The sequence below is a fragment of the Lepidochelys kempii genome, chromosome 1, assembly GCF_965140285.1.
Source record: "Lepidochelys kempii isolate rLepKem1 chromosome 1, rLepKem1.hap1, whole genome shotgun sequence".
In the NCBI taxonomy this organism is placed as follows: Eukaryota; Metazoa; Chordata; order Testudines; family Cheloniidae; genus Lepidochelys; species Lepidochelys kempii.
In genome coordinates, this window is record NC_136380.1 from 253637875 (window position 1) to 253652152 (window position 14278).

Genomic DNA, 14278 nt, shown 5'->3' on the forward strand with positions numbered 1-14278 from the left:
GACTTTTGATTTTCATGTAAACAAGGTCATATTTTCATTTTAATGTAAAACACATGGCTTTATTTATTTCCATTAAACCTGTTAGTAATCTCCTAAAATGGATGTTTACAGATGCACTTGATTTCAGTAAACATCTTTATCCTGTATATGATTTGCATTGATTGTGCAGATAAGGTGCATTTTGCAAAGTATATGACTTCAACAGTGCTTGTAAGCATCTATCTCTTTTACTTCCCTCCCCCGCAGAATACCTCCTTCAAGGGAAGGCTAACCTCCATATACACACTCCTAAGAGGAAGCCTCATTTTTCTGTGATTTATTTTAAGTTTAAAAAAATCTTAGAATAATTTAAAAAATGAATTGGCTTATCTGCCATCTTGAGTGAGGGAAGGGAATGTGGCTCTTCTAGTGAAGCTAGATAGATAATGCCACCAAAATATATGTGTATGAGCATGCACTGGCATGGTAATAGAGCCACATTTCTAGCTGCCTGGGTATTTGAGCCTCACTAGTGAAGAACATTGGGGTTAGTTACATGGTCCTTCTTGCATTTGTCTGCGAGCACTGCACACTGAGTTCCGCAGAAACCTTCCCCTGCCTGAGGAGCTGCTCAGTCCTGTTCTCCTGATTGGTGATGTAGGTGAGTGTTTTCTTCCCTGCAGTATATTGGAATTATACTGGGGTAACACTTTACATTAAATGCATGTTTAGAAATTTACCAGATTCTTAAGGGCATTTGGGCACCTAACTCATTTATTTCAATGGGAGTGAGGTGCCTAAATAGTGACTTTAAAAATCTGACCTGTAGGCTCTGATTCCACAAATTACTTACACATGTACTTAATTCTACTCCTGTGTGTAGGTCCATGGAGTACATGGGGATTAGTCACGTATATGACGTTGTTTATGTGCTGTGACAGGGTCTGGTCAAATGGCTATGGGAGAGTGATCGAAGGGAGAGATATTAGCCCCAGGTTAAGCAGGTCCCTTTTCCCTGGGTAAGGTAACGGGGCAGTTCCAGAACAATCAGGAACTTGCTGGAACCAATTAAGGCAGACCGGCTAATTAGGACACGTGGAGCCAATTAAGAAGCTTCTAAACTCAATTAAGACAGGCAGGCTAATCAGGGCACCTGGTTTAAAAAGGACCTCATTTCAGTCAGTGAAGGTGCGCAAGGAGCTGAGAGGTGTGGGCGTGGGCATGCTGCTGGAGGACTGAAGAGTACCAATGCTATCTGGCATCAGGAGGAAGGTCCTGTGGTGAGGATACAGAAGGTGTTGGGAGGAGGCCATGGGGAAGTAGCCCAGGGGTTGTAGCTATCACACAGGTGCTACATGAAACACTGTATACATCTGTGATCCACAGGGCCCTGGGCTGGAACCCGGAGTAGAGGGTGGGCCCGGGTTCCCTCCATCCCCCCAACTCCCTATTGGATACAGGAGGAGCTGACCTGGACTGTGGGTCCCACCAGAGGGGAAGGTCCCTGGCCTGTCCCCCGACCCACTAGGTGAAGCAGCAGAGACTGTGGGGATTGTTCTCTTTCCTTTTCCCCATGCTGGCCAGTGATGAGGTTAGCTGAGTGAATGGCAGGTTTGAGCCACTAGCAAAAGTGGCCAAACTAAGGGCTGATGTGAATCTCTGAGGTGAGCAAATCTGCCAATAAGCACAGGACTCACCAAGGCAGAGGAGGAACTTTGTCACAGTGCATAAGTGTCTGCAGGGTCAGTAAGGGTATGTCTACCCTGTATTGTAAACCCAAGCCTGTGGGACCTGGGCTTGGGGACTTGGTGTTTCCAAGCCAGCATTTGAGTGCCTGCCATCACCACTGCATTGTAAATCTGGGTTTACAGATGCTGGACCCAGGTTTTACAGCCATGCTAACATGTCCACACTGCACTATGCAGACTTTCTGACTTGGGTCTGTGGCTTGACCTGCATCCACAGTGCAAAATGACAGGGCTTGAACCTGAGTCTGACCCACCCCACTAACAGGGTGCTACGAACTGGGTCCTGAGTGCTTACTGATCCAAATTGGACTGATTTGTGTGTGGACAGAAAGGGGGGCTTGGGCAGCGTAGATATATCCTATTCCAGTTCAAATCCTAACGAGTGTTATTTATGACAAAATAGTGCTTGCCTTTGTTTTGCTTTCACTTAAAAGGAAAAAAAGACAATTAAATTTTTAAAAACAAAGTAGTCAGTTACAAGGCTACATGGAATCATTATTCAAGCACCCTCCACAGATAGGAGCATAGCCAAGACACCAGTTCAGGAAAGCACCTTAACTTGGGAAAGACCTGAAGCACATACTTTAATTCCAGTTTAATTCAATTGGATTTAAGCAGATGCTTAGACTAAGCATCTGCTTAAGTGGTTCCGTATTGGGGCCCCAGTTTCTAACTAGCCCCTAAACTCTCCCAAACAAAAACCATACTGAAGAGCAATAAACACCAAGAAAAACAGAAAGACAAAAACAAAAATGCATGTCTTTAAGGTAGAATAAGAATAAATAACTTAATATGATACACTCTTGAGTATTTAAATAATGTTTATTCGCTTTTAAATAAGAATATGAATTTAAGAAGTTTTAGAAATCCTGCAGCCATTACCTTGAAGGAGCTGCAAATACATCTGGTATATCAGAAAAAGTCATGCTCTGTTTGATTTACACTGCACCATAGTATGAGAACATTGCCAAGGCTAATAATTTTCAATTCTTGGAAAAATAAATCAAGAAATATTGGATTAGTTTCTAAGAAGCTACCTGGGTTCAGATTTTCCTCTCAGTTACACTGTACAGTGTTGACAACTCTTGGAGTTTTATTGTGAGTCTCATGATATTTGCATTAAGCCCCAGCTCCTGGAGTCATGTGATTATGTGAGAATTTCAGTTTTAATTTTTTTAAAGTAAATTTTTAGCCCTTTTGTGATTGCAGAAAAAAGCTGGAAAATTTGACCCAAATGTAATCTAAAAGCTCAAAAACCAGAAGCAAAGACACCCTCTCCCTTTCCCTTCCACCAAATGTATTATTTTCTAAGCTTCTTTCATGATTTTTTGAGGTCTCAAGTCATGATTTTTGAAAACATTGGGTTGCCAATACTGGGAGTAACTCCACATAAGTTTTGAAGGAAGCAGGGAGTATCAGGTTTCAGTAAATTGCTTCTATTATTACATCAAGAACATAATGGATGCAAGTGAATTTAGTTTTTCCACACAGAGTCACAAAACTCAGTCTGTCTCCATGCCTCTCTCTGGCCTACTTCCTTGTGCTTTTACATTTCCTATTACCTGCATGTGGAGTCCACCAGATGTCATTGTGTCACAAAAATTAATGAATCATTCCAATCTGTCCCTATATATAGTAGTTTAGAAGATGACATATCTATTTTGAGAACAACATGCATACACAGTGTAGTTTCACTGTACATTTATACCCTTGCTGGTATAATAAATAGTTGATGTTTGATAAATAAATATCTTCTTCAAGTGCTTTTCCTCAAAATCTACTACTATATAACAATTGATTAAAAACCCGCATTCTGCTTAAAATACAGTGTTAAAATGCACTTTTCCTTTTGTCAGTCAACCATCTTGCGTAGAGGGAGAAAACCTCATGAGAAGACCTCTAACTGAACGGTTGGGGTTACACTCCGACACTGTCCAAAGCATCTTCCTCTGAGGAGTATGCCTTTTTAAATGTACTTCTTCCAGGCAGGAAGAGATTTCTCCTGCAACAATCTGGATAAAGTAATCTTATAATATGCTATTACTAACATAAGCCCCAAACCATCAAAAGATTTAAAAGTTTTTAAGTCCAAGCCAATGGGACTTAAGACTGTGCTTAAATTTAAGCACATGCTCAAGTTTTTGTTCAATAGGGATTTGAATTGGGGCCATAGTGATGTGCCAACCCAGTGATTCTTTCTGTAATATATGTCTAGGTGTGTATGCGATTATCTTTTTATTTTATGATTCTCTTTGTCAGTAACAGCTGATTTTGTTGCAGCTGAACTTATTGGGGGCAGTTGCTGGGTTTGACTAAACTCTTGAGGGAGGCAGAGGAAAGTGACGGTTGCTCTGTTTGCATATTAGGTTAAAGGCACAGGGGAAGCTGTGATCTTCCTCCAGAGCAGTGCCATAGAAGGACTGTTGATTACCAGTGTAGGCACTAGGAAGGCTGAATGACCTACAGGGTAGAAGGCCCCTTAGAAATATCTTATATTTGTATACTACCATTCATCCCAAGGGATCCCTCCATGCCATAGAAACAAAACTTTTGGGTGCAGAAAGAATTCAGGAGTGTTCTCTGTATGTACAATGTTAGAATTTCTTCACCCATCATTGAAAGGCACCTGCCTCAGAGATGGGACATGGTAGCCATATATACCAACACTACACAAACCTTTGGGACAAGAGGAACAAGAAACTGCATCCAATTAAAGTTGCAAGCGGAATTTAAAGATTTATTACTCAAGTTGGAATTTGGTCCAGACACACTTACTCTTCCTCAAAGCATTATGGGATCCACCCATAAGTGATCAGAACATGGATCCTTGTAAAGATGTCCAAAGAGGTTGTCTGAAGGGACAATTGGATCCTTCCTCCTCCCCTCCCCACCCTTTCCCTGGAAGAAGTCTGCCAGCCCAAATGTAACCACATTTGAGAGCTGATAACAGCACTCACTCTCTTAAGCCTGAATGTGCTGTAAATACCAGAAACATGTTTCATTATCATCCATATTTGTAGAATGGTTCAGGGAATAGTAGGCTAATAAAATGCAGCTCTGAAGTCTGCTGGGGGCTTGATATTGACCGAAGCCCTTGCTCAGGCAAAACTCCCATAAACTCAGTGAGAGCTGGATGATTGGGCTCCAAACTGAATATTTGTTAAGGTTTTAAAATAAAATTAATGGAGTTCCTTAGCTCCCGGCAAATTCCTTGCCAGCTCATTTTCTGCTCTACATGCTAAATCTTAGAAATGTCAACAGATGATGGGCCAGTCAATTACTAAGAAGACACTGATCTGTGAATAATAGTGTTGGATTTGTTTTCCTCTCCCAAGAGAACAATCTGTCTTGTGTCTTGAACATGCTTGTTACCTTTGTAAAACAGCTAAGTATCAGATACTGTGAGTGTTAGCTTTTAAAACAAAGAGGATTTTGACAATTAAATATAACAATCAAGTTCTGACAGATTGTCAATTTCTTTACTCTTCATTTTGTGTGTGTTTTTTAAAGCAGTTACTTTAGCTAACAAGAGATTTAAATTGCTAATTTCCTTAGGCAATCAGTAAACTCTTCACTCAGTAGTTCCAGACCCCTCTGTGACAGGTTGGATCACAGAAACCCTCTTGGGGCCGCCACCTTATGTGCCAAGACTACTTCTGTCCCTGCTTTCCCTGCCCACGCTGCTTGGGACTTCAGTGCCCTGCCTGGTTTGAGCCAGACCCACTAGCCTGCTGCAAACCCAGACCCAGGTCTGAACCATGTCCCCTAACAGCTGTAGGCTTAAACTGAAAGCAGCTTAAGAAGTGTTCCTGTCTTTAACACTCAGATGCTCAACTCCCAATGGGGTCCAAACTCCAAATAAATCTGTTCTACCCTATATAAAGCTAAAACAGGGTAAACTCATAAATTGTTCACCCTCTATAACACTGATAGAGAGATATGCACAGCTGTTTGCCCCTCCAGGTATTAATACATACTCTGGGTTAATTAATAAGTAAAAAGTGATTTTATTAAATACAGAAAGTAGGATTGAAGTGGTTCCAAGTAGTAACAGACAGAACAAAGTGAATTACCAAGCAAAATAAAATAGAACACGCAAGTCTATGTCTAAGACAGTAAGAAAATGGAATGCAGATAAAAATCTCACCCTCAGAGGAATTCCAATAAGCTTCCTTTTACAGACTAGTCTCCTTCTAGTCTGGGTCCAGCAATCACACACCCCCTGTAGTTACTGTCCTTTGTTCCAGTTTCTTTCAGGTATCCTTGGGGGTGGACAGGCTATCTCGTTAGCCAGCTGAAGACAAAATGGAGGGGTCTCCCACGGGCTTAAATAGACTTTCTCTTGTGGGTGGAGACCCCCTCCTCTCTCCTAAGCAAATTCCAGCTCCAAGATGAAGTTTTGGAGTCACATGGGTAAGTCACATGTCCATGCATGACTCAGTTTTTATAGGCAGCGGCCATTGCTTACATGCTACCTTGAACATCCTCAGGTAGACTTCTTATGTGGATTGGAGCCTTCCAAGATCCATTGTGCGTTAAGTGCTTCTTGATTGGGCACTTAACTTGCAAATTCCTTTCTAAAGAAGCTGACCAAATGCCTTAGTAAGGTTATTTAAAATCAAACAAGTATACAGCGAATATTCATAACTTCGAATATGATAATGACACATGCATACAAATAGGATGAATAGATTCAGTAGATCATAACCTTTACAGATGTGCCAAATGTAGCATAAAATCTTTACAGATGTGCCATATGTAGCATAAAACATATTCCACTTATGTCATATATACATTCGTAAACCTATTTCCATAAAGCCTTATGGGGGGCACCGTCACACCCTCCAATCAGTACTGTAAATGGCACATTACTTGTTCATTGCTGATCACAGGATTGCTTGGTAACTTCTGCCTGGTAATTTAGGAATTGCTCCTGTCTGGGACAGATCCTCAGCCGATGTAAATCCATGTTCTATTTACAGCTCCTGAAAATTTGACCCTTAAGGATAGGAATTTTATCTCTGACTCTAGTGGGAGCAGGAATAAGCCCTTCAAAAAGAATAGGCCTTTAAAAAGAGAATTCTTACTGGCTTCTTGGCACATCTGTTTTTTTTTTTAAAGAGAGGTTTAAAAAGATGTGATTTTTTAAAAAATGGTGTTAATGGATAATTTTGGGGCAAATCACGTAATCATAGAGTCATAGAATTGTAGAACTGGAAAGGACTAGTCCAGTCCCCTGCATGTTTGCGGGGTTTTTTTTAAATAAAAGATCAGATGTCCCCTCTTTTGGGGGTGGTGAGTAAAATATGAACATATAATTTACATTACTTTGCAGGAGGGGAAACCTGATCCTTTTTTCTCCTGTGTACTGTTCTTGCAGTTTGGTGCTGTTTTTGTTATGTCGCCATTTGAAATAATGTTGCGTAAATCATTTAAGGCTAGGTTGTGGCTAGCCCTTGTGTGGCTGAGCACTGGAGTGGGGAAAGCAAGGGTTGGCCAGAATGGCAGCCCCGGAACTCAGTGGAATGTGTGGCATCCCAAGGGGAAAGAAAGGGGTAGGGAGGTGAATATGGGCAGCTATGCGTCCACCGTTACCTTGTTGCCAGCAATGAATGCATGCTGGGCATACAGAGAAGGGAGCATCCTACACCCCTCAGAAAGGTGGAGCAGTTTGTGAGCTGCCCTGTACTCCAAGCTGCAGTGCTCTCCCTGAGACAGGGGAGCTCTGCACTGCCCCCTTACTGTAAGCTAAGTACTATTAGCATGATCCAGTGCTTCAAATGTATTTTTAAAAATCTTTTAGCAGTTAAAATACTTTAGAAGGGATTAACTACACCTGATAGCAGCTAGGCAGGTGGCAAGTTGTGATCTCTGCTACAGACTGACTGAGAATTGACCACATCCATTACATTTATTCCCCTGTCCCACTGCCTCCTTTCCCCTCCCCAGGGTCACTTTTTTATCTCCTCCACTTGCTATGTGTTGTCTTTTAGACTGCAAGCTCTTTGGGACAGGGATTATAATTTATTTTGTGTTTATACAGCAGGCAGTGTGCGGTCCCACCTGGTGTGGCCTTGAAGCACTAGTGCAATATAAATGTTAATAATAATAATAATTATTAACAACTTGGGGTTCTTTTTCAGACTTACTTTTTATTAGCTTGTTTTTGTTGTGATGGTTCTTTGGATACTGTTTGTGCTATCTGTTTCCATTTTTAATTGTTTTTTGTTTCCATTAAAAATGAAAGGTATCTTTAGCAATGAAGTGGTGTTCTGAAAAGTGTAATGTCAAGTTCTTTTCATCCCTAGATCTCAAAGCACTTTACAAAAGAGATCAGTATAATTTTCCCCATTTTACAGATGGGGAAAATTAGGTACAGAGTGGGAAGTGACTTGCCCAAAGTCACCCAGCAATATAGAGCCACAACAAGGAATAAAACCCTGGTTTCCTGAGCCCTAGTTTAGTGCCCTGCCCCTAGTCCACACTCTGTCATAGCAAGCTACAGATGTTTGTTGTATGAAACTCAGAGTCAAGGCCCATCACCAAGTGATTGGTACACCAAATGCCCTCCAGCTGACCCTACACTCAGTGCCTTTGTGCCTACTTGACTTGGACTAGGGACTTTCATTAGTGATCCTGTCCTAAAAGAACCATCCCCCCTTTTAGATTTATTTGGAATGCCTTGCTAAGCTCCCCATAGCCACATAACCACCAGATGTTTTGTAGCATCATACCCATATCATCAGATGCTCACAATGATGCAATTCATTTTTTAACCACCCCCCAAAAATGTTAACATAATAGCAGTGGCTAGCTTCCCAAGCTTTAGTAATTTGGGTCTGCTAGCCATATTGCTAGGATGCCATAGCAGGTATTTAAGAGTATCCAGGATAAATTTGGATGATTGGTAATCTAGTAGCTGAACTCTGGACATGCTAGAATTGAGAATCCAACATGCTAAAATTGTTACCTTTTGGCTGAACGTATTTGTAAAGCAATGATCAGAGCAGAAAAGTTTTTTTTGAATTGCATTTGTAAGCTTCATTTGGAGAAGATTAATCCCAGAATATTAACTACTGATTAAGGAACAAGATTTTTCAGGGAGATTATGGATTTGAGAACATCTGTGTCTGTTCTGCACCTGCCAACAGCCTTTAAGTGGGGGGAAATGTAGATTGTAAATTAACATTTTTGTATACTTGCGTAAATTGAGGCACAAACCATTAGAAGCATTGTGTTTTAGTATTATGTCATGGGATGGTGCAAAGGATTCTTTATGTAGATAGCTTATAATATGAGAGAAATCAAGCAAATAATATATTTTTAACATTTCAGTGCTATTAGGGGGCATTTCCTAATACACACAAATTACTTTTTGAGCTCATATGACCTCCTCCTTCCCTAAGCCTGCTGCCCAGCACAAATAATAGGAGTAGATTGTTTGGATTTCCTACCAAACTAGTGGAAAGGGTCAAAAAGACAAAAAAGCAGGACTCTCTATCACTACTACTCCTCTTTTTTTACTCTCATGTATTTGAGATCTACCACTTGGCTGTCAATCTAACTTGGTCAATTTCCATTTTGGTTTAGAGAAGACCTCTATGAAAGTCCTCTCACCTTTCCTAAGCCAAAAGGTGGGACACAGTGTGCAACAAAGCCTCAACATGATGGGAGATCCCCCACACCCCCCAGAAAAGCTCATATAGGAAATTTACAATTCAGAAGGATTTGTTCCTTTCTCATAAACAACTCTTTTTATAATCTCTGTTTCATGTTATTTTGTTTTTGTTGTAAATAATTTTAATAATAAAAGTAAGAGGACATCCCATTTGTATGAAACATAGATAACTTAGGAACAAAAATGAGTCATGTCCCTTAAAATGAGAGACATTTGAGAGGTATGCCCAGACATTCTTTAGTTTATTTTCAAAGTTCCTGACTAAAGTAAATGCACCACTAAAACAGCACCACACCAATTCTGTGGTTTGATCTTTATAGCATCCCTGTTAGTGTGGAACTACTGAGCCATCCTTCCAGATGATCAACCAGGGACCAGAGGCAGTACTGAGTCGCAGGGCCTTCCCATGCATGCCCCGGCAGTCCCCAAGAATCTTCCAGGTTTGTAGGTGGGTCTAATGCCGTCTTCCATGTGAGGAATGGCAGTGACATGGAGCGAGAGAATCTGCATGAGATTTTCACCCCAAAAGCCCCCTCCCACAAGTTTTAATTTGGAACAAGATGATCCAGCCCTCTGTGATTAGCAGTTAAGCTTCACACCTTATATACTGTATATTAAAACCATATTCAGCTTTATTCCAAAAAATGGCAAATTTGTGATCTGGTATAATTTTGTATCGGGGAATCACTCCTGGGTAGTACTTACTTGCACATTCATTAAGATTTCATAATGGTGCCCATTAGATATTAAGTAACACGCCTTTCAGCCTGGCCTTCATAATACCCCCTCTTTTTTTCCTAGGGACTTATAACTCTGTCATAAAAATTCACTTTGGACTGAAGCTTGGTATACGGAGTCTCAGCCTAGCAATTCATTTTCTTTTATAGATTTTCAAAACGTCTAGCCATCTCAGATATCTAAAGACCATTTAAGGAATATAAGGACCATCCCAAACCTTACTACCTTTCACTCCAAGTGCAAAACCCATTTCTTCTTGCCTTCTCTAACATAAATGTGCGTGCGTGCATGGCATGCTTGCTGATGTGCAGCTGGACTCCAAGATACTGCATTGACAGGAATCATTGTGAATGACACAAATAACCATGCTTTCCCCCCAACCCACCCCACCCCATTGTTCTAGGAAAGAATCTGCTCCGGCACTGCTATGACAAACTGCTAGAAGCACTGTGAGCTCATGAGCCCCAGCTACCACCGCGGGGGAAAAGCGGGTGTCCGAACACCATAGAACAAATGCAGAACTACCATCACTTAGCCAACACAAACACAAACCAAATGAACCAAAACTCCTTGCAACAACCCACTCCCCCCAAAACAAACAAAAAATCCAACCAGCCCCCCCAAAAACACCTACCAAAACAAGACAGTGCACTGCTCACACTTCTCCCACTGGGTAGAGGATGAGGGAACAAACAATATATGGTGATGTTAGCCACATAGCTCAATGCCCTACGGGAAGCTGCCCAGATACTACAGTGGTGAGCACAGTCTAAGAAACCATATAGAATAGATGGGTGAAATAATTGTTTGAGTATTTCTTTGTGTGTTGCTCCTAAAAAAGTGATGTCTTGCCTTGCATTAGTAAGAGGTGTTGAGAAACTTGGCAACAGCTACTTGTTCTCTTGTCCTTCTGTAGAAAACGCTGATGTAAAAGGTATGCATGTCCAGTGGACACCTGAGTGTTCACATAACGGTCTTCCATGGGTGTTTGAATGATGGCTCTGAAGCCTGCTTACCTTAGACCATAGTCCATCCTGTGCTTTGCTGCACATTTGCCATCCTTGCCTGTCAACTGCCCTTCTCTCCAAATCTTCCCATTTCATGTTGAGGTGCCTGATGTCGTTCAGAACTGTTCATTTCCATGTTATTTGCGGTCTTCCTCTCTTTCTTCTTGCATTTTCTGGCTTCCATTCAAGGGCAGTATTTGGTAAGCGTTCTTTTTCCATTCTCATCACATATCTCAGCCACTGATGTCTTCTTTTGTAGATTATTTGTGAGAGGGTGCCTTGTCCAGTAACTTTTCTGACTTCTTCTTTCATCTTCCTATCTCTGTATGTTATTCCCAACATTCTTCTCAAACATTTGTGATTAAATGCATCCAGCTTTTGCGTATCTTTCTTGGTAATTTGCCATGTTTCACTGCTATATGTTGTGATGGTAATAACAGTTGCTTTGTACACGTTCAGTTTTGTCTTGAGGGAGATGTTTTTCAGTTGCCTGATGTTTTTGAGTCTTCCAAATGCAGTGTTTCCCTTCCCGATTCTTCTTCGTATTTCCTCGGAACTAGTGCCATCTTGGCTGATGGTACTTCCAAGATACGTAAGATAGTCCACCTTCTCCAGTTTCTCTTCTTCAGTTTTGCTTTCTGTCCCAATAGTCCCTGTTAACATGACTTTACATTTCTTTGCATTGTATCTCAAACCTATCTTCTCCATTACTTCTTTTACTTGGTTTGTGCATTTTTGTAGTCTGCTGGCATCTTCACTGATAAGAGCGATGTCATCAGCAAAGTCTAGATCAAATAGCCTGGAATTGTTCCATTTTAGGACATATGTATTTAATCCATAGTCGATGACTAGGATAAATAAAAAAAGGGGACAGGACGCTCTCCTGCTTTACACCTGTTTTGATGCTAAATGGCTTACTCAATCCATTTCCCATTTTAATGCAGCATTTTGAGTTGGCATAAAATGCCTTCATAGTGTTAATTAATTTTGTTGGAATTCCTTATGGTTCCACAATTTTCCACATTGTTTCTCTGTTTACACTATCAAATGCCTTTTGAAAGTCTACAACATTGATGGCAAGACTGCCTTGGAATTCAATTGTGTTCTCAATAATCTGTCTCAGGGTGAAAATAGCGATCTCCCTTGTCTAAATCCAGATTGTTGTTCACGTAGGATGGTATTCATCTTTCTTTTCATTCTGTTCAGGAGGAGTGCTGCTAATACTTTTCCTGTGACAGATAAAAGTGTTACTCCCCTCCAATTTGAACAATAGTTTAGAATGTAACTTGATTTTTTTGGTAACTTGATTATGATACCAAGGGTGTATTCTTCCAGCACTTTCTCCTCTGTCCATATTTTGTTGCACAGTGAACAGATGACTGATTTCACATCTTCACCTCCATATTTAAGTATCTCAGGATCAATGTCGTCCAAACCAGATGCCTTGTTGTTTTTTTCAGCTTCTGCAATGCTTTTTTTACTTCTTCAGATACATCTTCTTCAGATACATCTCAGATACATCTATATCTAGGTCTAATGGTTTATCATTAGTAATATAAGGGCCTTACCATCAATCAAACCTTAACCCCGTGCCTTGACCCCTTAAACCCTGCCCACCTGTCACCAGAAGTCCCGCCCCATGGGGGTATTACTTCCGGGGTCAGGGTGGCCAAATAACCTCTATCGTGCATCAGCTGTTTTTGCTCATGTTTGAGACACAGATCTCAAGAGGAAAATCCGAAAAAGGACACCTTATCCACTGGTGACTCCCCCAAGCCATGATTGCCTTCCTCCTCGAGAGGGGTGGACAACAAGAGGCCATCATGCTCATTAGGGTGCCTCACGAGGGTTTGGGTTTCGGGATCGGTTTCCAATGTATCCATCAACGGTTGAGTCAAAGGGTCCTCCTCAGAACTGTCGCTGATGTAGTGCTTTCTCCACACAAGTCCAAGGGTGCTCGGGGCTAAAACAAAGTCTGAAGTTCTCACAGGGGTGGTGAAGGAGTCCATGTTTCCACGATTTCTAAAACACGCGTTCTTGGTAAAAGATGGTCTCTTCTGCCCAGCGCTGCGACTTATGGGGTGATGGTGCTATGCTCTGATTGGGAGAGGGGTCACACGACTCTCTTCTGGGTGGTTCACCCTGTCCCAGAACCTGCCCTATTTTGGTCAAATCTGCTCTCAGGGAGTCCTATGCAGCCAAAACCCCTCCTGATTGGTAGAGGGATGTGGAAGGAGTTCTTAGAGGGGTCACACAAATCACTTCTGGATGGGTCACCCTGCCCCAGAACTCCCCCCAATTGGTCAAATCGCCTCTCAGGGTGGTCCTATGGGGGCAAAATGCCTCCTGACTGGTAGAGGGCAGTGGGAGGAGTTGTTAGAGGGGTCACATGACACAGCTTGCTTCCGGTCATGTGGCTGCCTTGACCCCGGACGTAATATCATGGGGCGGGACTTCTGGTGACAGGTGGGCAGGGCTTAAGGGGTCAAGGGGTGGGGTTAGGGTTTGATTGACAGTAGGTCCCTTATACTACTATCATTGTTAAATTCCAGTCTTGTAATTGGTTCTGATGGGTTTAGCACTTCTTTGAAGTGTTCCACCCATCTATTTTCTTGTTCCTTCTGTGTTCAAAATTTCTCTTTGTTTCCCTTTCACTGGGACACTTCTGAATTTTGATCCATATCCTTTGATCCATTTCAGGATTGTGTGCCATGTTCTTGTCTCGTTTCTTTCCCCTGCTTCTTCAGCTTCACTAGACTTCCTTTCTATCCAATTTCGCTTATCTTTTTGACATTGTTTCTTTACTGCTTTGTCAAGGTTCCTGTAGGTTTGTTTTGTTTCTTCAGATGAATGTTGTAGTACTAGAGCAGGGGTGGGCAAACTATGGCCCGCGGGCCGCATCCGGCCTGTCAGACCTTATAATTCGGCCCTTGAGCTCCTGCTGTGGAGCAGGTTTGGGAGCTTTCCCCACTCAGGTGTTCCAGCCGGGGAGCAGGGTAGGGGCTTGCCTTGCTCCACTCCACGTGTGCAGCAGCTCCGTGTGACTCCTGGAAGCAGGGGCGGCCTCAAACGCTGGCTCTGCAGCTCCCATTGGCTGGGAACTGCGGCCAATGTGAGCTTCAGGGATG